This window comes from Prinia subflava, chromosome 1, assembly GCF_021018805.1.
Source record: "Prinia subflava isolate CZ2003 ecotype Zambia chromosome 1, Cam_Psub_1.2, whole genome shotgun sequence".
NCBI lineage: Eukaryota > Metazoa > Chordata > Aves > Passeriformes > Cisticolidae > Prinia > Prinia subflava.
In genome coordinates this window covers 39,042,974-39,068,062 of record NC_086247.1, presented here as the reverse complement: position 1 = coordinate 39,068,062, position 25,089 = coordinate 39,042,974, and the positions used below count along the sequence as shown (strand labels likewise).

Below are 25,089 nucleotides of genomic sequence, written 5' to 3'. Positions count from 1 at the left end.
AGAGCCAGAATTTACAGATCACAGTTTATCTGGTCCTGCAAAAAGTTTCATGAGTTTCAAGAGAGAAAGAAGCAGCAGATTGTCATGCCCAGGCTACTGCAGGTGCTTGAGGGATTGCCTGGGAGCAGACCTGGATTACTGCACAGTTTTTGCTTGTGCTAAAGATGCTGCTGCCCTGCACTGCTGCAGGACCATCGTCAGCAAAGAGGAATGGCAAAAATGCATGGCAATTTGCAGTAATTTAGATAAAGCAGAATTAAGGAGAGATCAAATTCCTGCTGGAGTCCAGGTTGTGTTGAGAAAACACTGCCCCTTCCTTTCCTCTCTTCGTCTGTAATAAGAGTTTTGTATTGCCTTTTGGGCTGTGAAGGGAGCTTTATTTTTCATTTACTCAAGCAGAGGAATCAGATGACCTTGGTGACAGCTATCAAGTCATGTTTTTGAGACCACATGCTGAGTGGAAATGCTAGGATCTCCACCAGCACTATCAATTTCCACAGCTTATTGCTGAGGAAGTAAGCACACAAGTTGCTCAGTGCTGGCCACAGCAGGACTCTCAATCCCTGTAGCACACCAGGCAAATTGCATTTTAAAGAAAAATGCCACAGATGCTTCAACTGCTAGGCCTGGGAGCCAGCTGTCCCATGCTGGGGCTAAAGAATAACTGGCCAATGTAATCAGAACAGGCAGCAGGCTAGTGTCAGGTACCCTCTTTACAGCATCTGAAACACTTCAAGCTCCCCATAGGTCCCCAAAGAAAGCCAGGGGAAGGAGGCAGGCAGTGGAGTGAGTGGCCAGCCCCCATCTAGGCAGGCTAGCACCTGCACTGTCCTTTCCTGGTTAGATTTTCATTACAGGTCAAAATGTGTCTGGGCCTTATATGAGGGCACTTACATGCTGGGGTGGGAGAACTTGGTGTTCTGACCACAGAAGAAAATAGCAATGCTGCAGTTTGCTGCTTGCACTATAAAATGGATTTGCCAAGAGCATGGTGGGGGGTGGGGGGGTTAACACAAACGAGCTGCAAGTAAACAATTGTGTAGTAAGAAATGTGTTTTGAATTCATGACTTCTTGCTGATACCTGATTATTCTAGCTGAATGCTTACTTGGTACCCTGGATGGCCTGAGCCCCAAATCCCTTCCTTGTAGCCAAGGGGAGATTCTCAGACTTCTCTCTGTCATATTGCCTTCCTATGAGGGCGACACAGATTCCAATCCCAAAATGAGTGTCCAACCATGCTGGAGAAGTTACTACAGCTAGGTCCATAGAAGCAAGTCATGCAGCACCGTGGGAAGGGATCCTGCAGAGGAAAGCAGCCAGTGCAGAGACCCATGCAGCCACACATCTCTGTGGTTTTGTCCCAGAGCAGCTGTAACTCGGTCCTGTGGCTCACATGTGTGTTGATGGTTGGAGTGATCTAAGTCTCCCCTGGCAGGAATCTGGACTGCACGCCCCAGGGACTGTGCTGCACTGGGAGCCACAGCAAGGGGGGAAACCACAAAATTATTTGAAAAATATGTTTGTGATCCAAATTAAACTACCAGCCTGGAGATACCACAGATAACAGGTGCCTTGCCTTATGGGTAACTGAATCCCACCCAGCTCAGCATCCTGACACTTTCTAGCTGGGAGAACTGGAGGGCCATCTTAAAAAAACAAGAAAATCACTGCTAGCTATCTGTCCTTCTCCATATTTCTGTGTCTGTCTCTAAGGGCAGCAACTGAATACTTCTATTTTGCATATCAATATAATTTCACTTTTCTTTCACTTAAAATTTGTTTCAGTTTGAGGTGGCTGATGTCAGGCTGGCTGGCAAGCTACCAGTCTCTCATTCTCTAGGGAACAGCAGTCCCAGATGGGACTGTGCTAGCGGGGGCCACCAGCTGCAGGCAAGGTCCATGTGGATGCAGGGCATCCTGCTCCAAGCTGTGAGGGCTGGTTTCAAGCAGAAAGAGGAAACTGGGAGTAATGCTGGAGTAATGCTGGCATAGCCCAGGACAGGGAACACCCAAATCCTGGCTGCCTCCAAAATTATAATCCTTTCCCTTTCCCTTTCCCTTTTCTATGGATTAAATCTGTGTGTCACCTCACGTGAGAGCTGCAGATATCCTTACAGGTGTTGGCTCAGAGATGAATTTGCTAATAAATATTATTCTGTTAGTTACATATCTACCATTGGTTTTCCTAAAATACCAGATGCAGCTATGTAAATACCACAGTTATCTAGACAGGTTATCTCACACCCTGCCTCCCCCTCTTTCCCATTTGTCTCCATCTCGTGATGCCCCAAAAGCTGATGGATGCTGGCCATCCTTACGCCCATGGATGCTTGGGACAACACAGTTCTGGAGCTGGGAGGTAGAAAGGGAGCTACTGGGTGTAGCTCAGAAAAGAAATGATGCAATTCTTAGAAATTAATGACGTAGTATCAAGTAGGGCAAGATTGTTTTGAAATAGGAATTAATTATTATTGCATACTAAGCTGGTTATGCATCCAGGGTGAGATGTACTGAGTGGGTGGGCTGCACTCAGCTGGGAGGAGCGGGGCAGGCAGCCAGCCCCGGACAATGTGTGTGTTTGTGTGCCTGTGGCAAGCAAATCCGTCACCCTCTTTGGGGAGGACTGCGAATGGGAGTGGGCTGTGCCAGATGGCAGACATCCGGGCAGGCACAAGGGGACAGCACAGCGTGGCTGCAGCGAGCGTGGCAGTGAGCAGGGCTGTGCCCATACGGGAACGTGCACACCACAGCCCTGGGCAGAGCTCGAGGAACACTGACAAAGGCAGACCCCAACTCCCCAGGCTCCTCTGAGAAAGTGAAAATTCAGGACGACAGTCCGGATCAATCTCATCTGCTGAGGTTGCCCAAATCTGGAGAAAATGGCAAGCCAAGATGTGGCTGAGCTGATCGTGGTGCAGGGCACACAGAAGGGCTGAAGGAAGACAAACTGATTGACAGCTCATTGGTTCTGGAGCTAATTAGAGTCTGGATTATAATCTTCAGCATTTCTCTCTCTATAAACCTGTCTATGCACTAGACAGAATAAAATTCCAAAATGAGAAAGCACAAGGATGTTCCCTTATGTTCCCTTTTCCACCCCCAGCCTCCTTTGCTAGTCACTCTCCCTTGGCAGCCACAGGGTAAGGTATCCTAGAGCAGCTGAATGCCAATGTGGAATAGGGAGGGAGAATTTTTATGTAGCTGGTTTCTCAGTTGCATCATGCTACTACCCCAAAAATGGAATTCCATGAAATGAAGACAAGAATGACTGGAGGAAAAGAAAGCCTTTTCTTTATTTAGTTTTGGTTTTGGGGTTGTTTTGTTTTATTTTGTTTTGTTTTTAGTCTTGTTTTTGGTTTTTGTTTTTTGTTTGTTTGTTTGTTTGTTTTTTCTCTACAGCATCCAGTCTGTATTTAACTAAATTTCTTGTTTCTTTACAAAACCTTTTGTCTTTTTTTTCCTGCCTCAAAGCAGGCTGAGGAAATATCAACATGGGTCTTGTGTCTCCTCCCCTGCCTGGCCTGCCTCAGCTCAGCACATGGGTGGGCAAGGATGAGCTGCAGCTCCCTGGGGAGGGGATCCTTACCTGAAACTTCTAGCTTAAGCAGTGAGCCTCTGTGCAACACACTGAATCACTCCTCTGTGTGATAAATTGGGCCAGTCATTTAGCTTCACAGGTTCTTTACTTTTATTCTTATCTCATATGAGCCCAAATAAGAGAATGTTGCTTGATCCAAGCAAAAACAGATAGTCAGAATAGCTGATTTAATTTACACCAAGAAACAAACCTGCTTAGACAAAACAGTAAATGTTTTTGAAGCCAGCTACTGATAAGTCTTTTTGAGTCCCACCTTATTCCAGAAACAAAAAGACCTTGCAGAGACACCATGATTTGGGTGTTGGTCTGCGACATATTTTAATGTCTTCTGTGCAGCAGCTCTTGAGACAATATTGGGTGTGTGTTTGTGTCAGAGATCAACAGAAAGGTGCTTTGTAAAGGTACAAGGCAATTCCACACTGCCATGATATAATGGGTTGTTAGCGACTTGTCAGTTCATGTTTTCAATTACTGTTATAACTATTACTTCTAAACTGTGAGAGTTTCTAAAATTACTTTATATCAGATAATAAGTACACACATTCTTCAGTTACATTAATTAGAGTTCTGAGTTTGATTCTGCCACCTCAATGGTTCCAAGAGCTGCGACTGGTTACCATATACACAAAGCCCTTAGCTCTTTTCCATAAATAAATTACAACCTTAAAGTTTTAACTCTCGATGTCCCAAAGACGGTCTTTCCTACCTCTGGCTTTTCCATGGCTCATTCCTATTAGTTCTTTAGAGCTTCTCTCCCATCAAATGATGTATCCCACAAAAAAATGAATCTTTTTGTCCAAAATAAAAGTGCAATCCCTTAGCAATACCCATCCCATGGCATGTTGCTGTAGAGCGCATTTCTTTGAAGCTTCCTGAGTGAACAGCTCCCATATTATCTTCTGTTGGCTGCTCTTGTGTTTCCTCCCAGTTGTGCACGCATTTCCCAGCCCTGGGAGGGGACACTGCTGACCATTGCCAGGCTACAGTCTGGAGCAGCTCAAAAATGCTGTGCATGCCCATCTAGCTGAAAACAAAGCTGGTGAGCAGTGGGTAGAGCTGAGAAAAATCTTGCTTTTAAAAACTGCCTTAGAAAATGTATCTGAGTCTGACCTAAAAAGAAGAAAAGTAGCAGAGCAAGTCAGTCAGAGCAAAGAAAGGGAGGGATTCAACAGTGTGGCACTACTGAATGCAATAAAGATTAATGTAGGATATTATACCAGAAAAAATGTTTTCCTGAAAATGTTATGGTATTCCACAGGACAGAGCTCTAAAGGGGCATTGCAAAGGAAGAACAAAAGAAAGGAAAAAAAAAAAAATCCAGACCACACTAAACCTTGTAAGATGGTCCACAAGGACTTGCATTAAAGTGGGGAAAAGGGGCTACATTATCTAATAGAAGTGGCTGAAATTTTTTTAAAGGCTTGTTTAGGAGACTGTGTATGCATTTTATGGTCCACTTCCTGTCTGCTGAGTATCATTTTCTCTGAGAAAATCTAAATCTGCCTTTTTAATGTTTGCAAGTTAAGTAGAGCCCAGAAACTGTTGGCATAACCAGCTCTATCTAATCAGGTAAACTGTTTTGCTCCTCACTAAACTATGCTTGCATGTCATTCACTTCCCTGATTACCTTCTCACCCAGAAATTTGCTGCTCTCCTATTGCCAGATGAACCATCTCAGCTCGTTTTCTTACAGCATGAACATAAAGGAGCTACTGGTGGATGTCCATTATGATGCTCCCTTCACACCTTATGTTTGCCATCAGCCAAGTGCCTTCACCTTCCAGGCCCATTACAGAGCCTCTCTTATTCTCAGCACTGATAGAGGGCTTCCTATCTGTGCAATAGCTTAGACTGCTCACATAGCAGACTATTCCTGCATGGAACTGGCAGCGTGGGGAGAGATGAAATGGCTCTCTGGGAGCTCAGGACAGAACCAGGCCTGTTGTGGCTGCCTGTGTGTGCTGGCACACAGGACACCTCACTCCACCTCACTGGCGTCCAACCACTGTGAACTGGTATGTGGCTTTACTAAAGATGCAGGAAGAGCCAAAAAGACTCTTCCTTTAAACATGCCAAGGTTAGAGCATAGTGGGTTTATTTTGAGGAAAAAAATACACAAATCCTCCTTTTTCTGGGACATTTCTTTGAAATCTTGCAGGTTCTATTTGTAGCAAGTGTTTCCATCAACACTATGAGACAGCTCCCCAACCTAACCTGTCGATGGGTCCACTTACTGCATACAATCAATACATCCTCCTTTTTGAGGTAATTGGATGTATTAATAAAGCAAACAACAACCAAATCATAAAAGTGAGCTCAAAACACTGCTCCTGGCTTGGTTTCTGCTAGGGGCCACAATGTAGATGTGATGAACTCCGACCCTTTCCTTCGGTTTTTTACATGCTAAGAACACGTCTTGGGGTGCCAGAAATGCTAAAGAAACTGTTTAAGTCTTCCTTAAAGGCTGCATCCCAAAATAAACCCCCTGTCTTCAGGAGAACAGTACCAACCCGTTACATACTGCTGTTGAGGGAGATTTTAGGTCATTAAGATTCAATGAGTAATATGCTTCGAAATGCAATTTATAAGTATTTCAATCATTCATGAAAACTCCTTTGATACAGAATAGAGCTTGATAATGTCTGTGATTGTACCTTGACCTGATGAAAGATCTGAATGGAAACTTGTACAGTAGGTAATATTTATTCTGGCAGTGTGTCAGTAGGCAATGTCTACTGCTTTTACTGCATTGTGGAATAAAAGTTTTGAATTATGCTCAGTACTGAACCATTTATTGTCTTGAAATTGGCAGCAGGAACACCCAGCTGGATGCCAGTATGTTTTGTGTTTGCAAACAGACTGATCCATGGGAAACAATCTAGCAGACAAATCAACCTCGTTATGAATTAAACAAAATCTTTCTTGGGTATGAGACATTTGAGCCTGAGGGAGCTATTATTTTGAAAAAGGCCCATAAAAGGACTTTTTAAGACAGGGACTTTGTGAGTCTTTATGATATTCTTGACTGCCTTTAGTTATGCCTTGCTTTGCATAGCACAGTGGATTTTTATAAAACAATAACTTCTATGTAAATGATACTGGGGTCCAAAACTCTGAGATAAAAGTCAGAACAGTGCTCGGTGCCTGGCCAAACCAGTGAGATGCTTAAATTGTTCTTTTTCTGCCTGTCCCCAGGACAGGAACTGGCATTTCCTATCTGTATCTCTATTGCATAACACTGTGAATATCCTTCTTATAAGCAAAGCGAGAGGTAGAAAATTTACCCAGAAATAACTGAGTGCTCAGTACCAAAAACTAAGTATATTATGAAGAGATAGTTCTGTGTGCTTAGAGCCAGTTCTATCAACTCTCACAGCCTTGTGAATGTCATGGGATCTGATGTTTTCTTCATTCCCCAGCTGAGGGTAATCAAGGAACCACATGATAACCTTGACTTTATTAACACAATGGAAAAAAAATGACATGTAAATAACTCACTTTGTGATTGCTGAGTAAATAGGAAGCCAGTCTTGGATCCTGAAGGTAAGTAAAATCACCTGATGGTAATCCTGACCCTTTATTCACTCTTCATGTGTTATCATTCCCAATGTTTTTTAGCTGCCTCTTAGACATGACCACACAAAAACTGGTTCTTCATGAAATGTCCTATAACAATCTTTGCATTCACCCCCAGTCAGCAACCTTTATGATTTTTCTTTTTTCTCCTTTAGTGATCCAAAACTGTGTGCTGACTATCAGCCTACAGCAATGTGCATTGAATGTTCTCACAATTTACACATAGTTTGTTCTCTCTGTAGTTTTAATGAAGGCCTTGTGTGCTCTTCTCCCCTGAAAATGCTGTGTGCTCCTGCTATTACACACATACTCTTTGAAAGTAGTTTCCATTCTCACAGACTTCCCATGTGATTTTGGGGAAGTCGCCCTAACAGTTCCTCCACTCTCTCTGTATAAAATGCAGATAATTGTATTTCTCTTCCTGATCTATTTTGGACAGGTTGTTTCTTAGTACAGGTATGTTATACAAAGCCAGGCTTTATAACTGATCTCTGTTTATTTTATATACCCCTTGCAGCAGGGACAGCGATTCAGCCTCTCCTGCTGCCAGGCTGGGCCAGAGGAGATGTGACAAAGGGAGGAAGCAGACGCTGTTTGTCCCCACAGCTGTGCACAGGCTGAGTGCCAGCGATTACAGCCTGGACACTCACAGGTGAGCAGCCTTGCACTGGGTTACATAAAACTCCAACTGAGAGCAGCTTAAGGCTGTTAATGCTGCTCTGAGCTGGGGCTGGCATGATAACCATTCAGGGGCATTTTTAAATTACAGAAAACCCCAAAAGAATCAGGTTCAGTCTATAACCCATGTCAAAGAATGTGCTCTGGGCAGGACTTTTTCCAGTGATTGGGATGATACCATTTTCTCTCTTGTAGCACAGCTTTCAGAGATGGGCAAGCAGATTCTTGTCACATGACTTTCTCTGGACTATGATAAGCTTCAGAGGCAAAGTTTCCTTATTCTTGCCTTGAATTCACATAGCTTTAACATGTCACTTAACCATAGCTCTAACCATGTTTGAATCCTTGATATTTTCAGGAAGAAATGTGAAAAAGAAAGAAAAACATAATAGTTTCCGATCATCAAATATTTTGGGTGAGTCACTCGCCTGCATCGCCAGATAAATGCAACAGGACATCCTGTGACCGTTGGGCAGTTTCTTTAACTTCTCCCTTTTTTTCCCTACAACATAAATAGTGAAGCAGGAAAGCAAGTGGCAGTAGAGTCCTGTCTAGGCACTCCTCTTTGCTTGGAGAGGAGAGAGGGAGAGGGAAGTCACATCAGGAGAGGGAAGTCAGTCACCTCTGGGGTTACTACCTACACTGGTCTGGGATATACACATGGACTGTGCTCTGCTCCTGGCCAGCAGCAGGTAATTCAAAGGCAAAACCTCCTGAGTGAGTTTAGAGAAGCTGATGTTATTTTCCTGAGCCTTTTGCCTTGTGGAGGAGTTTATGCACTGAAGCTCTTCTGGGAAAGACCTGGAAGGGGCATTTCCATGCCACCAGTCCTTTCTCTCACCCAAATTCAAGACTAATCATCCCCAGCTAAGTTTTTAGGTCTTGCATGCCCAGTAGAGAATTTCTAAGAGATTTCACTCATTTCTTTTGGATGCCAGTAAAGGAATACAGATGGCCAGAATACCAGTAAGAGTGATGTAACTGAAGTCAAACAAATGCTGCTCCCAACAAAAGAAAGCAATAAATCAGACCATGATCACTCTGGTTATAGAGTTGGCATATTTAAAGAGAGAAGAAAAAGCTGAATAACTGGCAAAATAAAATACTTCTTCTTTCTACTCTATATGCAAGTACAAACAGAGCCTTGAACCTCAGCTTTATAAAAAGCCAATCTGATCTTATGAAATGGCCTTGGAAAAAAAAAATTCATCCAAGGAAGATAAACATCTAGTCAGAAACCTTAGAGTAAGCCCGAGAGACAGTTTGCATATGTGTGAGTATACATATATAATCACCAAAAATTAAACAGACAGCTTTATGTTGACAGTTCAGCTGAGAGGGAATTAGTGGAGAGAGAACAAATCAATAAAGCACAACTTTCAGTAATAGTTCTTGGCAGAATTTTGAAGGCACGACTTCACATGAATTAACTGAAATCTCCTGAAATTTATCTCCCTTCTCAAAATCCCTTTTCTAAACTTGTCGCTACTATGACACTTAGAAGTTGATGAAACTGGAATAGTCATGTATTAAAAAGGGCTTTATTTAATTTTTAATTTTATTTTATTATATATTCCCTTTACTTCATGTCAGGAAACGTTCTACTTTGTTTATACAGTACCTAGCACTGTGGTCTTCTGTTGTGGCCATGGCTTCTATTAACCCCCCTAATAATTACCAGGAACCAAATCTATCAATAGATAAGTCTCATAACTTCATACTCCAACAGTGAAATGAAGAAACATCAATGTCTAACTGCTATCATGTATGTTTAATTGTGGCACTGTTCTTCCCCTCTCTCCCATACACACAGAGCTTCAGCAGGCAGAACAATAAAGATAAGGCTCCTTGGTTTCATTTGTTATTTATATCACCACTATCTTCAGGGTGAGAAGTTGCCCATAGTGCTTTTACACACCTCTCATCTGGATTTCTCCCACTCCCTCATTCTTCAAGTGTTTTCCTGATCTAGTCACAGGTATGCTGGCAGCAGGCATTCTGTTCTTTATATTAGCAAACTTTTTTCCCCCCATTTTTCAATCACTGATTCTTTTTCTCTTCCAATTCCATCTATTCCTCAACAGATTTTGTCAACAAAACACCTTCTACTCGCTATCTGCTTTCCACATCAGATTCATGTCTTAAGTCTAGACTGGAAGTCTTTAGGGCAGGGACTGTCTCTAGGTTAACATTTATATATGTTGACTTATTCTCAAAAATCCCCAGCTTCAAACCTCAAAGTCCAATTACAGTAGTGGTGTGGGTGAAAAGGTTTTAGCCTATTAATTCCAGGAACCACTTTAAACACTACTTTTCAGCCTTAACCAATAGTTGAGGGTTACTATCCATTTCTTCTTGGCCCTCCTAACCCCTGAGCTCTTCTTTCATCCAGCTTCAGGCTCTACAGCTTCTCCTGAGACTGTTCAGTAATTGTAGTATAGAGCCTTTTCTTTTTCTCTCTTTTATTTGCAATAGCCTTCCTGAATAATTTGGGCTTTCCTGGCTTTTCTTCAAATATTACCCAAACCATATCTTCCTCTTCTAATTGTTCTCACACTATTGTTTTCTAAAGCCTTTGATTTGGCTGGCTTAGTAAAATATGCTAGGAAAAAATGCCAGAGGAAAAAAAAAGTGCTCCTTTTTGCCAGATGTTATTTGTATTTCTGTAATAGCTGGGAACTCTATATATAGTTTACCCACTAACCTGCTTTCAGTGTTTGTTGTTGGTGATTGTGATATCACTTTTCTATTACGTTCTTATCACCTGGTCTGGTGTAATCACTGTAATCCTCTACTGCTCTTTGTACTTCAGAGCACACCTAATACTCCAGTTTAAAGTTGTACTTCTTTCCTTTATCTTTGATGACTGACACAGTTGAACCAGTTCACAAGAATAGTCTTTTCTGAGTAGTTAGTTGAAAAAAAATTGTTTGAATCATCCAGAGAAATAAATAGTGGAGCTGAGAAGGTTAGGTTTTTACATTTACATTTATCATTTTGTTTATTTGTTTTTGTAAAGCCTGCTTCAATATAACCCACTACTGGGTTATATGATACTACTGGATAATGTCCAAAAGCATATCACAAAGCATATGCAGCAGGACGTTCAAAGGTGACATACTTGTTTTTGTGTGAGGAGTGGGTAATTCTCCACCTACTGCCTCTGTCTAGCCTGCTTTGTCTGGCCAAACTGCACCTCTGTCAGAGAACTGGTGGGTGGCTTACATGGAGGTCACACTGCCCCTTTCCTTTAGCATGGCACAAACCGTCCTCGAGGCTCTGGGTTTTGTTTGCAGGCAATGCTGGAGAAGGATGAAGGAACAAAGGAAGCTGCCCTCTCACGGCTTGGCTTTGCCCCAGTCTCCTGGGGCTGGTAGTCTGGGTGATGGAGCCTGCAGCTGCAGAGCAGGGCTGTCCCAGGGGGTGACACGGTGTGGCCTCCCAGAAGCTGTGGCCTGTGCCTGGGGCTCCTGAGGGCTGGCAAATATTGCATGACTGCTGTGCACAGGAGTTTGGTCCTGCTGATGCACTCAGGCTCAGAGTTCTGCAGACAGCTGCTGGCAGAGGCAGGGGCACAGCATGGGGGTCCTGGGCAGGTGCTTCCTGACCACCCTGGGGCTGAGCTGAGGCACAGCCTTGCCTTCACCCACCCAGTCAGCTGAACAAGAACCAACAGACTCTCCTACAGACATCCTTGTGCCCCACAAACATCTGCCTCTGCCTCTCTCTGCTTTCACATCCTGCCACAGTCCGGTGTGGCAGACACACTCCCCCTCTCTGTGAATTCACACGTACAGGTAGCATGAGCAGCCAAAGTGCAAAGAGTGGATTTATTTCATGACCTCACTAACAAGGCCTGGCCACAGAGACACAGGACACAGGCTCTAAGTCTGGCTAAGTTCATCCTTGCTGGCAGCAGGGAGGGGGCTCGCTGCCTGCCTCACTAGGAGAAAAGATGCCTGTATGTCCCTAACAGGAATTCTCCTTCCCAAAACAGGCACAGGATGAACAACAGTAGCCATAAGAAACAGTGTTTTTCCACACCAACATTTTTAGTGTTCCCAGCTTGAAGGACACTTTGAGCAAAACTATTCCCTCCTCATCAATCTTCCTGTTTTAACCCTTTCCTCCCATGAACCTCACAACACCCAGGAAAGTGGTCCTGGAATACTGAGTGAAGCTCACCCCGTTGGCTGGGGGCTGTTGTTCCCCCCAGGCCTCCTCACATTCACACACCCCTTATCTGAAGGTTCAAAAAGTTTTGGGTTCTTCTTGTCAACTTGCTCCTGGCACATGCCACTGAAGTGTGGCAGTTTGGTGAAGAAGTCATCTACACTACTGAGTTCCTCTTTGCCCTGTCTGTCTCATGCAACCTGGCAGTTTCTTTGAGCACTGGGAATCCCAGGGGACTCCTTCACAGAGATTTTCACTGTTTCTCTTTTTAAAGAAGTAGCCCATGCTGGTTCCTGTTTCTCTTCATTTGTAGTCCCCACTGTGCAGATAAGGGGAAAGCCATGAGATCAAAAGTAAATGGGCTGCTTAGTCCTTGAAGACTTTATCTGCCGTGCCTGAGGGATCTGTCATTTCAATGATATGTCTAAGTGCCAAAATTAAATATTTTTATCACAGAGTCAATTAGGTTGGAAAAGACCTCTGAGATCATCAAGTCAAATCTCCTCATTCTAAGCAGTTTGTATTCTGGGCCAATTCTTTCAGGAAACACTAGCCTGCAAGGTTTCTTTATGTGTTTATAATTAGTGAGCAGCCTTAACTTTGCCCTGCATGCCATAAAAGCAAGTTAATACTGCTGTTTTAGTCAAAACCAGACTCTTGCCAAAGCTGATATTCATAACTGTCCTTTCAAGAAACAATATATTAATGTCTGCAGTCACCATGCCTTTCTCAGATATTTGCTACTTGGATTTTTGCTTATATGCAATTACAATATTTATTATAATTATACAATTATAATTGTATTATTGCAATTATTATAATTTTATCTTTTTTCATACATTTTGCCTCACACTTGGGACAAATGTGTCTTAATATCTCTGTTGTTTATGTGTTTTTTCATCAGGATTTTGCTATTCTTGTCATTACATTATATTGGATGTTAAGAGCTGTATTTCTAAATCTGGCTTTTAAAGATCAAGCAGGGAAATAGCTGCACACAGTGGAAGTGCTGTCCTATGCAGACATTGAATACAGCATGAGGGTACAATTTTGATGGGTGGGCTCAACCTCATGGGCACCAAGCTGGGTGTGACTTCCAGCAGATTTCTCATTCAGTAGATTTCTTCTAGCCACTATCTGCAGAGCAGCAAAGAGCTAAAGCAACTTCTTCCCACTCAAGGACAACCAGGCATGGGAGAGCACGATGAAAAATTGCAGAGTGGAAGGTGTGCACATGAATAAATAGCACAGTCTCACTGTGGGGCCAGAGTTGCTGACAGCTGACCAGGTAGGGGTAAAGGCTTGACTGGGGTGGATTGAAGAGACACTTATTTAAGAAGAAAGCCTTAAGGAAACAGAGATTAACAGATGAAAGACATTTAATGTTCAACTTCCCACTCGAATCAGGGCTAGCTTCAAAGCTGGATCAGGTTGCTGAGGGTCCTGTCTAGGATTTTTGAGTATCTCCATGGATGGAGATCCCACAGGCTCTCTGGGAACTTGTTGGTTTAACTGCCCTCATGAAGAAAATACTTTTCCTTAGATCCATCTGGAATTTTTACAGCTGCAACATTGGCTATTGCATCTTTTAATTTCATTCTGCACATCCAAAAATCTGGCACCTTCTTCCCTGTAACACATTTTCAAGTAGCTGAAGACTAAAATTAGACCTTCATCCAGCCATTTCTTCTCCATGATTAACACAGTTGTCAGCTTTTCCTCATGCATCATTGTGATGCAGTTCTCTAACCATCTTTGTGCCCTCTGCTGAATCAGCTCCAGTGTCCAAATTGACCACTGATGAGGAAAGGATAAAAGATAATAGGGTAGGAGAAAAAGTAGGAGAATAAAGAGAACAAGGAGGGAAACCTTCAAAAAGCAAAGCCCAGAGCAATTAGGATACCACATGCAAAAGAAAATAGGTGGGAAGGCAAAAAAATAGCATGAGAAAAGTGTCCACATAGTTCCAGCTGTGCTCTGTAGTAGCTTTTTTATTAGATTACAAGAGCATCTTAGGATTTTTTTTCAAAAAGCTTTCATCTGAGAGAGCTGTTCCACTGATTTATTTTAAAGGTTAGTGTTGATGTGTTTTTCTCTCAAAAATGGCTCACTAAAAGTCTAATTAATTTTGCAGTAGTGTGCATAAATTATGGAGAGTGTGAAGTAGGAGGTTATTCACATAAGACAGTTGCCCAGAAAAGTGATGCTTGTTTTTGCACCAGACTTGTTCTCTCACAAACACTCATGCCTAAGACAAACAACCCTTAGATAGAGAGTAGGAGTGGCAGATAGCGATTCCCATGTTCAGATTCCTTTGTTTTCTTTATCACAGAAGGCATGTCCGTGAACTTGCTGTGCAGCCACAATTCCCATTTGTTTTGAAGAATCCTCATCTTCTGGAAGCCACTCGCAGAAGAGTCACGTGACAGTTTTTGCTGAAAATGGTTGTCAGGGCTGTAGCTGTCAGTAATAGAAATGTCTTCCACTGCTTTGGGACTACTGTGAACTTTTCCTCTGATCATGAGCTTGACAGATCAACTGGCTGTTGCTCAGTGCCCCTGTTACTGTAGCTGGCACACATTGATTTGACACATCAGGGCAGGCAGGTTCTTTGAAGGCTGGGTAGTGTCAGTCCCTGGCAATGCACTACGCTCATGCAGAGGTGATGGCAAAGCAGAGCAACATTTGAGTAATATCACCAAGCAATGGGAAAACAGCCCCCATGATTTAAAATGTGTGCACATTTGCCTTTTTAGAGGAAATATTTAGTGTATTACTCAGTCAATTAGATATTTTACATTTTCAGCAAGACCTGCAAACCATGAATCACCTACCTCTGCTGTGGGTATTTTTTCCATTTTAAAAAATCTTTCTGACTAATCTATTTGATTAGTCATCTAAGTAGATGTCAATAGGTTTCCAAAACTGTGATCTTTATTGAAATAATAATGTTATCAATAAGGGACGGAATTTCACCAAGGGCAAGTCCTGCCTGGCCAACCTTGTGACCTTCTAAGATGGAGTGACAGCATCAGTGGACAAGGGAAGGATTACAGATGTCATTTATTTGGACTGCTGTAAAGCTGTTAGCATGGTCCCCCACAACATTCTTCTCTCTAATTTGGAGAGAGATGGATTTGATTAGCTGGATAAGAAATCAAAGGGACAGTTGCATCCAGAGGGTGGTGGTCAATGGCTCAGAGTGTCAGTGAACATCAGTGACAAGTGAGGTCTGTATTGGGACCAATATTCTTTAATATCTTCATTCATGATGTAGACAAAGGGATTGAGTGCACCCTCAGCAAATTTGCAGATGACACTGAGCTGAGTGGTGCAGTTGCCATACCTGAAGGACAGAATGCCATCCAGAGGGACCTGGACAATCTCAAGAAGTATGGGAATCTCAGTTTAATGAGGTTTAATAAGACCAGGTACTGGTGCTGCACGTGGGTCAGAGCAACCCCCTGTCTCAAAATGTGCTGGGGGATGAACAGATCCAGAGCAGCCCTGCGAGAGGGACTTGGGGGTGCTGGTGGGTGGGAGGCTGGACATGACCCGGCAATGTGCACTCACTGCCCAGAAAGACAAAGTATCCTGGGCTGCACCAAAAGTAGCTTGGCCAGCAGGGTGAGGGAGGGAGTTCTGCCCCTCTGCTTCACTCTAGTGAGACCCCAACTGCAATGCTGCATCCAGCTCTGGGGCCCACAGCACAGGAAGGACATGGACCTGTTGGAGTGAGTCCAGAGGAGGCCATCAAGTTATCAGCGGGATGGAGCACCTCCCTGATGAGGAAAGGCTGAGAGAATTGAGTTTGTTTAGCCTGGAAAGGGCTTAGGATGAACTAATTGTGACCTTTCAGTATCTGAAGGGAGCCTGCAAGAAAGATGGAGACGAGATGAAGGAACTTTTTGCAAGAGCAAAAAGTGACAAGGACAACAGGGAACTGAAAGAGATCATGTGTAGGTTAGACATTAGGAAGAAATTCTTTTCTGTGGGGTTGGAGAAGCACTGGAACAGGTTGCATGTAGAAGCTGTCAGAGCCCCATCCCAGGAAGTCCTGCCCCAGGCTGAATGGAGCTCTGAGCAACCTGTTCTAGTGAAAAGCATCCTGCCCAATCCAGGGGGTTGAAACTAGATGATCTTTAGAAGGTCTTTTTCAACCCCAACCATTCTGTGATTCTATGATTCTCTCAATCCAACTGAACTCTTTTGGTGAAAATATCCAAGGTGCTGGGAGTCCCTTAGTAACTACACATCTTCTGGATGGCTCTGATACCCTCCATTCTCTTTGTGGCTCCCTGTTTAGTAGCCTTCCTGAGAGGTGAGAGACTTGGAAAACATATATTATCTTTTTTATTTTTCAAGCCCAGAATAATGCAGTTTTTTCCTGTTTACGTTCACCAGCTTTATTTAGCACAAATGTAAAACTGGAAAAACTCTTGAAAATTGAAATTAAATTAGAATCTATTGTGTATCCTATTTTAGTTAAGAACATTAAAGATTGGGTTCATTCAGTTTTTCTCTGGGCCTGCACACTTCATAAGACTACTCACAGCTGCACCTGAAGAAATTCTGTTACAGACAAGCGAATAGCAAATCAGCCATAATTATCATTAAGCAATTTGCATGCCTAATGCAATGCAATGCTCCTCTGTTGGCTTGGGGACTACACAGCGCATGTCTGTGTTCCTTTTTGTGAGTAAGCTTGACTTACTTCTGAGTACCAGGAAGCCAAAATAATTTAATTTAATCTTTATGGGCAAGAGGGCTGCCTCAGCAGCAGAAGTGTGTGCACGTGCATGGAACCTAATTTCAGGTTGCACTAATGACCTCATGTTAGTAGTATGAAAGGTTCAAACTTGTTAATGGAAGTTGTTTAATAAAATTTAATGTTACAGCAGGGACCATAGAAAAACATTGCCAATATGCTTGTCAACTTACTTCATATGGATGAAAATTAATTTAAATAATCTGACATCTCTTAACAGGCATGCCATCTACAACAATAGCCTAATCACTCCAGAGCTCAATTTAAAGTAGCTTTTGACATTTGAATTGTGTTTATAGTACCACCCTTGCCACCAAGGCTGTGGTCCAACAGAACAGTAAACCTCACTCTAAATACTTCTGGACCAACATTGCAGTAGCTGTCTAATGCAAAACACTGCCCTGATACACACAGTATGCTTTTTTTGTTTAATTTGAATCAGTGGATTTTAAGCTGGCTTTAAATTAAGATGGTTGTAAGTATAAATTCAGTGGCTCTTTCACAGCTAGCACTGTTCCAAGAGTCAGCCCAAATGCCCTGTTGCCTGTGCCCTGTTCAAGGATAACCATCCTTGGGTGTCAGCTGCAAGCCTGCAGCCTTACTTGTGTTGGTCATCTCTAATGGATGCTCGCCAGTCAGATTTCTTTGTCATGGATCTCACTCTAGATTTCTGCCTTACCTCACATCTTTTCACCCAATCTTTTCCTTAACCCTTTCCTTTGCCTCAGAATTCTCACTCTGCTAATACAGCACTGTCACTCACAGTCAAGCCATAAACCTATACAAACCTTAAATACAGCTGGTGCTCCTCAGAAACCACCCTATAGGGTGCACCACACGGGAGCTGCCAACAGCTGAGCTGATCCACTCAGGGCAGAAGCTGCTGGTCTGGACTTTCAAATAACCTTTGTAAAGTTTCACGACTTGTTTAGATAAGGAAAGAACAAGGATTACTTGTATTCACCTGCTAAACCAATTCAGATGACTGTGGCCAAAAACAGAACAGCAAGAACAGGGTGTGCATGATAGCCAGTAAGCTCAGCATCCTGGGACAGCAAATGGGTGGATGCAATGAAGAGGTGGTTGTGATACTACACAGAGTATCCTAGGACATCCAAAGAGTGGATCCAGGTGACAAAGCTCATGTAGTGCCCTAGACGCAGAATAGTTGATAGCAACCACAGAGAATATCAGCAATTCCTACTTCCTCAGAATTTCCTGCTACCTCAGACTTAGCCTTCTTGACTGCTTCATATCTCACCCTAAACACTTCCACACCAGATAACTTACCAAGGCTCAGCAGCTACTAGGGAACAACTCCTGCCAGAGTAGGCACTGCCAGCAGGAGACACTGTGTGAGCTACTTGCTACAACCCATCCAGGACAAGAACTCTGGTGGTGCCCACCCTCCACACTCCCTGTGTGTGGAAATAGAGCCTGAGTCCAGTTTTGTTCAAGATATGATTTCCTTTTTGCTTTTCAATTACTATCTTCTTTTGTTTCCAGCCAAGACCATTCTTTGGAGGCTCTCGCAGAAGGGCTGGATGACATGAGAAATATCCAGGGTTGAAATTTCAAATATTCCAAACTCTGGGGCAAAGAGCTGCAGAGCTGAAATGGACGGGATGGCACAGCTGGGATTCCAAAGGCACTAGGGCCTGTCTCCAAGAACAAAGAGCTTCATGGGGAAACAAGAACTGGGAACAGGAAAGTCAGCGAAAAGATGATTTACCGCTCATATCCGACATATGCGTGATTCCATGTTACAGCAAACAGCTGTCAACCACCCCACAGAAAACAATTAGGTTGTCCCTGACAACGTGACCCTCACAAATTTCACAGGAAATGATCAAGCTGCAGCTGGTGGAGGGACAGGCTGTAGTTCCACTTGCTACACTCCTACCCTGCCACCGTCTGCTCTTTTGGCTCTCTGAGCCTTTGTGAAGGACACGGTCTCCAGATGAGAGCCTGGTTTGGAAGGGCAGCTCAGAAGCCCTCCAGCAGCCTTTAGACACGCTGCACAGCCATTTGGAAACCCCACCCTGGGGTGGCAAAGCCAGATGTCCTAGAACTTTATGGGTTACAGGTGTCACCTCCTAACTTCCATAGGTAGCTGTCACCTTCCCAAGCCCAAGTTGATGGTAATGCACCAGGAAAAATTCAGGTGTTTCTAGGTTTCATGTAACCAAGGCAACCTTCTTCTTGATGTCAGACTTGCTCCAGTGATAACTGCTTTCTGTCCCAGATAAGAGCTGCTTCTCACAAACCCTGTGCAACAAGGGGAGGGGTTTGATAGCTTCAATTGGCACCAAGTTTTTACTCAGTGGTACCAACAGTGACTTCATTAACTCAATGTCCACATGTTAGCCAATGTTCTGTGGTGTCCCAGAGGAAAATGAAAGCTGCCTGTGGTGCATGGATGCTGCACACAGCTGTGTGGCTGTGATCAGCAATGGGATTACCTGCCCACTGCTCCTGCAGCTGCTCAAGGGCAACCTGAGCACTGCGCTGCATTGCACGGCAGCAATGCTAACAATGCTGCAGCACCTTTCCACAGGGAAATTTTCTGTAGCAAGCAGCTGATCCTGGAAAAGGAAAGCTACTCTTCAACAACAGCTCATTGTGGAAACTGCCTCCAGAAACACCATGGAGCTTCTGAACTAGCAGTCTCTGTGGTGCAGGACCTGTAAGACTCAGGCTGAATGCCTGCACAGGCTGGTAATAGGAGGTGCAATGCCCTGAATACAAGGCAAAAACAAACAAGCAAACAAAAATATCCCCACTGTGCGATCTTGCTAATTTGAAATGATCACACACACCTGCTCCTCAATTAGCTCAAATCTGTTCTTTCAGGTAATTCAACATTAGAGATCACAGAACTGTGTGCTAAATTAAGCATAAATTAAACACCTTTACTAGTGTGGGCAGTCTCTTCAGACCAATAAGGATATCTGCAAACAGCCACAACTCTTTAAAAGAACATTCCTGGAATCACTAGTTGTCAGCTCAACCTTCTCATTGCCTACCCGAATGAACTGTGAAGAACCCATCAGTCCAGCTGCTTTTTTGCCTCTGTGATTTGATATTCATGAGAACCACAATAATCCTTTATTTGAGCTGTCATTTCTACAGAAAGGCAATTGGGGTATTCTGTAGCGTGCACATAGGCCATTTTCAATCTCCACCAGGATACTCAGGATGCTACCCCACCAACACAACCTAGTCCATTGCAGGTGGTTCTCAAATCGGCTTCCAGTATTGGACCTGCTTTGATTCACTAAATAGCAATTTTTCTGCTCACAGCCATGAAACAAGCGGTAACAAAATGAGAAGGATTTCTATGTATAAAAACAGGTAATGGCAGGTGAATAAAATATTTAAAATCAGCAAAGATGCAGAAGAAGCAGTTTTTACTAACTTTCAGAATTAGACGATCTCAGGGTGAGTATTTTTTTCTATCTGCTGTGTTATTATAAGTTGTTCATGGAAACTGGAAGTAACGAGATGAAATAAAAAAATGCTGAAATGAGGATTTATGGCCAGAAAATATCAGTGTATTTAAATGTACATGGCTGTGCTTTAGCCAGACCACTGCCTACAGGAAAGATGCCAGCCTTCCCGAGTTTAGCCTAGTTAGTATGTGTATTGTTAGTCTGAACAACAGGTCAAATGCATGTTGAATTAATATACAAAGTTTACAAGGATCTGTGCATTATTCCCCAACGTGTTTTTAAATAATTTCCAAAATTTTAACCACAAAATTAGTCAAGACTTTAAATTATTGTGTGATACATTTCAAATAATCATAATGGAACTACCTTTAAAAACTAAGAGTTTGTTTGTTTGTTTTAATTTCTCTTTAGTGTCATAAAACTTAATTTTCTCAGGCTCCAAACTGGAAATGAGAATGGGAACTGATGAATATCCACATATAAGGTGCATTAATTTGTCTCATACTTGAAAGTAAAATTTATTTTTTATATTATTTTTCTTTGAACAAACAAAAGCAACCCATCTTTAGCACATGAAGAGTATATTTACAACAACATTTATAAATATTCTGCTTATAGGTCAACATGACTTTCTTTAAAATAATAGGTTACAGTAAGAAAGGAAATAATGAAAAAATTAATGCTAAAGAATATGCTGCTTTTATTTTCTCCAGCAACACCGAGTGAACAATGACTGCATGACTTGTAGCTCATTTTTATAATCCCCTCTTTACTACTTGTTTAAAAATTGCTACCTTACTATAAAGCATGTTGACAATATGCAATTTACTTAATTATAATGTCTTGAGATAAAATTATGAGAAAAGCAATACAAGTAGTAACTGTGTAAGTGCTGGAATTTCTAAAGAAAAGGCTGTGCCTGTTGTGATTCCAAAACTCTGGCTCATACGAAACAGCCAGATGTCTAAATGTTTTAGCTTTACATGTGTCTGTGCTCTATCTTTCCCTGTTCTTTTATGAAGAATTTAAATCCTTGAAAATCTATTTTTGAACAAAGTGATCTTTCCCCTGCTTTTTCTTTAATTGAATGAAACCAGGTATTCCTTGGGCTCTCCCTCAAATTATTTCCCTGGTTATACCACTTATGGTTTATTTTCTATTTTTCAGTCTTCTATTAATGCTCTGCTTTTGTGTTCAAACACACTGCAGAAAGAGCTCAGCAACAATGAGATTGAAGAATATATAAAATGTAGAGAAGTTTGTTGCCTGTTTTCATTGTCCATGACAAAGTTTGATTTACTGCCCAGAGTCACTGTTCCGTGCAGTTCGTGCCTCTTCATGCCCCCAGACACAATCCAAACAGGGATCGGCAGCAGCTACCTACACATGTACGTAGAGGGATTGGTGTGGACCCTGCAAGGCTCATTAAGTCAGTAATTAACAGGGCCCAACCAAACATCATTAGACATTCCTCTGAGTCTACTGACAAATTGCTCCACTAATCCCTGGCCCAGGCCACTTACCACTCTCAAAAAATATTCCAGAGCTGATCTGAAAGTTAACATGATGTTGTGGTTTAACCCTGGCTGGCAGCTAAGCACCAGGCAACTGCTCGCTCACTGCCCCCTTCCCCATGGGATAGGGAGGAGACCTGGAAAAAAACAAAAGTTCAGGGGTTGAGATAAGATCAGTTTGATAACTGAAACTCAGTAAAAAAGAATAATTACAGTATTAATAGTAGTAGTAGTGCTACTACTAGTAGTAGTAGTAATGAAAGGGAGAGAGGGGAATAAAATGCAAGAAAAAACAAGTGTTGTCCAATAGAGTTGCTCACCACCCACTAATCAGTGCCAGCCCACCCCCAAGGTATGATCAGCCCCCTCCTGGCCAACTTCCCCAGTATATGATATTATATATAATATATATAAATACTGGGTATGACGGGAATGGAACATCCCTTTGGCCAGTTTCAGGTCAGCTCCCCCCTGCCTTCTTGAGCATCTGCTTGCCATCAGACCATGGAAAACTGAAAAAGGTTTTGAATTAGGGTAAGCATAAACAACCAAACTGCAGCTTTTTACCAACATTATTCTCATACTAAATCCAAAACACTGCACTGCACTGCACCAGCTAGTAAGAAGAAAATGAGCTCCATCCCAACAGAAACCAGGACACATGGGCCAGTTTGGGGTAGACCCCATGTTCTGGATGCCAAGATCATGGATGTGGACTCCTACACTGCCAGCTGGCCTCCATACTGGAGCACTGCCTTGCAGTCGTGCTAAAATCAGCAGCAGAGACATTGTCTGGGAGTCAAAACTGCCCAGAGTGGGAAATCAACTGCTGGGCATGAACGCTGGCTGGCTAATGTGACTCACAGTCCTTCCTGCAAGGACTTCCCCTTCAGTGACAGGCTTGAAGTTTCATTCTTGCCCCATTTTACACCATCCCCCATCCCTCTTGATCTGTGCACAAAGACATTTAAAACGTGATGAACAGCTGATCTACAGATGTAGTGAGGCTGGAATCAGCTTTTTTCCCCCTTCTGATGAATATATAATGAGAGAAAGATCCTATTCTGCTTATGCTTTCTAGATTTCGTATATATTCTTCTTAACACTGGGAACAAGGATACATAAACCCATGACATTTCAAATTATACTAACAACCTGTCTTTTTAAATTTTTTTCATAAAGCATAGTGTATTTATTCTACTCTAACACTTCTTCATGTTAGTTCTTCTAGGGCAAACCTGATGAGTTTGTTCTGTCTCCTTAATTTACTAATCCACAGCAATCTATTAAGGATAATTCAGCACCTCTTTTATTTTTCCAGACTATTCACATTATAGACAAGATTGTATTCTACTAGACTGCTGGAATTTATTAGATATTTTTGAAACTAAATTTTATTTTCACTGCTTTGTTAGAAAAAGTTGAATTTTAAACTCATTGGAATACCTGAAAATGAAATGAAGAAATAAAGAGGAAAGGGGGGGAAACTAGACACATGTGGGATCTGTGCAAGAAGATGTGTACAAGAAGATCTGTGCACTTCTCCAAGAAGAAAGGTACAAGATCAAGGTGCTTGCTCTATAGGAAAAATGGAAACATGAGGTACTAACAGTGCACAGAAATAGCCCATTGTACATAAACTTTTGGAATCCAAATTTCTTACAAAAAAAAACCCCAAGCCCAAGACAATCTATATTTAGTCAGATCTTTCCTTTTTGTGTAAACTTTTCATTGGGAAAAAAGTTGTTGTCTGGTTTGTTTTATTGTTATTTTTTATTATTGTTATTATGAAATACCTTTACCTAAGTTGGGGGAAGGGCGAAAATATTTACCAACTTTTTATTAAGAGAACTTGAGGAATTCCTTAGTGTTTCACCCTACAATACTTTTAGAGGCTGGTCTAATACTGAGTAGACATTATTATTTTAATCATTGATGATGCAACTCAAAGAAGACCAGAAACTATTGCCCACTACTTCCCAGAGCTCCACAGGTGCCCAGGGACATCTGGGACTGATTAAGAAATGTGACAGATTATTGTATCACTGCTTCTATGGACTGAGTCTTCCAGAGGATCAAGGCAGTGACCTGTGTGCGGGAGCCAGGGCACTGGGACGGGACTGCAGCACAGACCAGCCAGAGTGAAGTGATCGTGCCAGCTGCACATCACCGTGACTGGCAGGCCTTTACATCAGCACCAAAGATCTGTGAGTCCTATTGGCATTAATCAGGTTCTCCTCATCATCCCAACAGGGTGTGAGCTGCACTGAGCTGTTTTCAGCTGTTTGGGTATCCTGACAGAAGTCCTCACCAGCTCCCGAGTCCACTCCAACCAACAGGTTAGGCTGCACTCGCAGACTTTGGAAAGTGTACGGAGCTGCCTTTGAGTGTCCTGCATCTAGTAACACTTTCACTGTTTCTCAAACTTAATCCATTATCTAAACACTTTTATATGGAAAGCTTAAATGCTTCTCATTTGAAATTCTGCCTTAGAAATCTCCATGACCTGAACTTGCCCACGTGGTCTGGCAGTGCACACTGACACCCTGACTCTAGTTCTCGCAAAGCTTTTCACCTGCATCCTCTGGCTGTTATGTCCATGCACTTATATTTCCTGTTTTGCCGACATGTGAGATTTTTATTTCACTTTTCACCAGGCTAGTAAATCATTCCTGAAAGAAAAGAAACATTGAAAGATAAGCTTACTTGTTGTTGAGAGAAACAAGCCTCCAATGGACCTTAGAAGCTGCTTACAGAGGATTTTTGAAGTTCAAGATGTTTTTTTGGCTGTTGGTGGAACAACCAAAAAGCTTATTTTGCCTCTCAGACCACCAACAGGGTTTTGTTTAGCTGTAACTCTCAAAGGAGGCTCGCTCCCCTCATGCTGTTCGCTGTGGCAGCCCGGCGGGGCTCACCCCCGGCACCCCTGCCGCACCTCGCCCCGGCGCGGCCCGGGGCCGCCCCCTCCCGCTGTCCCCGCTGTCCCCGCTGTCCAGCGCATGCAAACGCTGCCGGCAGCAGGAAGTCCCCGCGCCGACCCGGCCGCGGCCGCGCCCCGCCCGCGCAGCGCCAGCCGCGCTCCGGCCCCGCCGCCCGGGACACCGCGCCCGGCGCGCCCGCAGCCCGCCCGCCGCCCTCAGCCCGAGCACCGGCAAAGTAAGTGCCTGCCTGCCTGCCTGCCCCGGAGCGGCGGCACGGCCCGCCCGCCTCCCCGCGGGGAGCCGCCGAGGCTGCCCGGCCGCGCCCCCGCCGGCACCGGGAGCTTCCCAGCGGCTCTCCCTCGCTTCTGCCCCCGCGAGGAGGTGCCGCTGCCGCCCGAGCTGCCGGT

General features: G+C 43.2%; 1 protein-coding gene and 1 long non-coding RNA gene across 5 annotated transcripts in view; one reads left to right on the top strand and one right to left on the bottom strand.

Annotated features, from left to right (window-relative positions):
* Positions 1-20,816: 20,816 nt before the first annotated feature.
* On the bottom strand, positions 20,817-25,028 carry LOC134548814 (uncharacterized). Its single transcript, XR_010079916.1, has 4 exons — positions 24,911-25,028; positions 24,337-24,433; positions 21,771-21,898; positions 20,817-21,627 (listed from the first exon to the last, which is right to left on the bottom strand). It is a non-coding gene; the product is annotated as an uncharacterized LOC134548814 (long non-coding RNA).
* LYN (LYN proto-oncogene, Src family tyrosine kinase) overlaps positions 24,765-25,089 on the top strand; it is a 50,004-nt gene continuing 49,679 nt past the window's right edge. For 2 of the 4 annotated variants that reach the window (XM_063393860.1, XM_063393850.1), the window contains exon 1: positions 24,765-24,917. The gene's annotated coding sequence lies outside the window, so the exon portion shown is untranslated. Of the gene's footprint in view, positions 24,918-24,955; positions 25,088-25,089 lie in introns of those variants that run through there. The other 2 variants (XM_063393891.1, XM_063393879.1) reach the window with 1 other exon arrangement.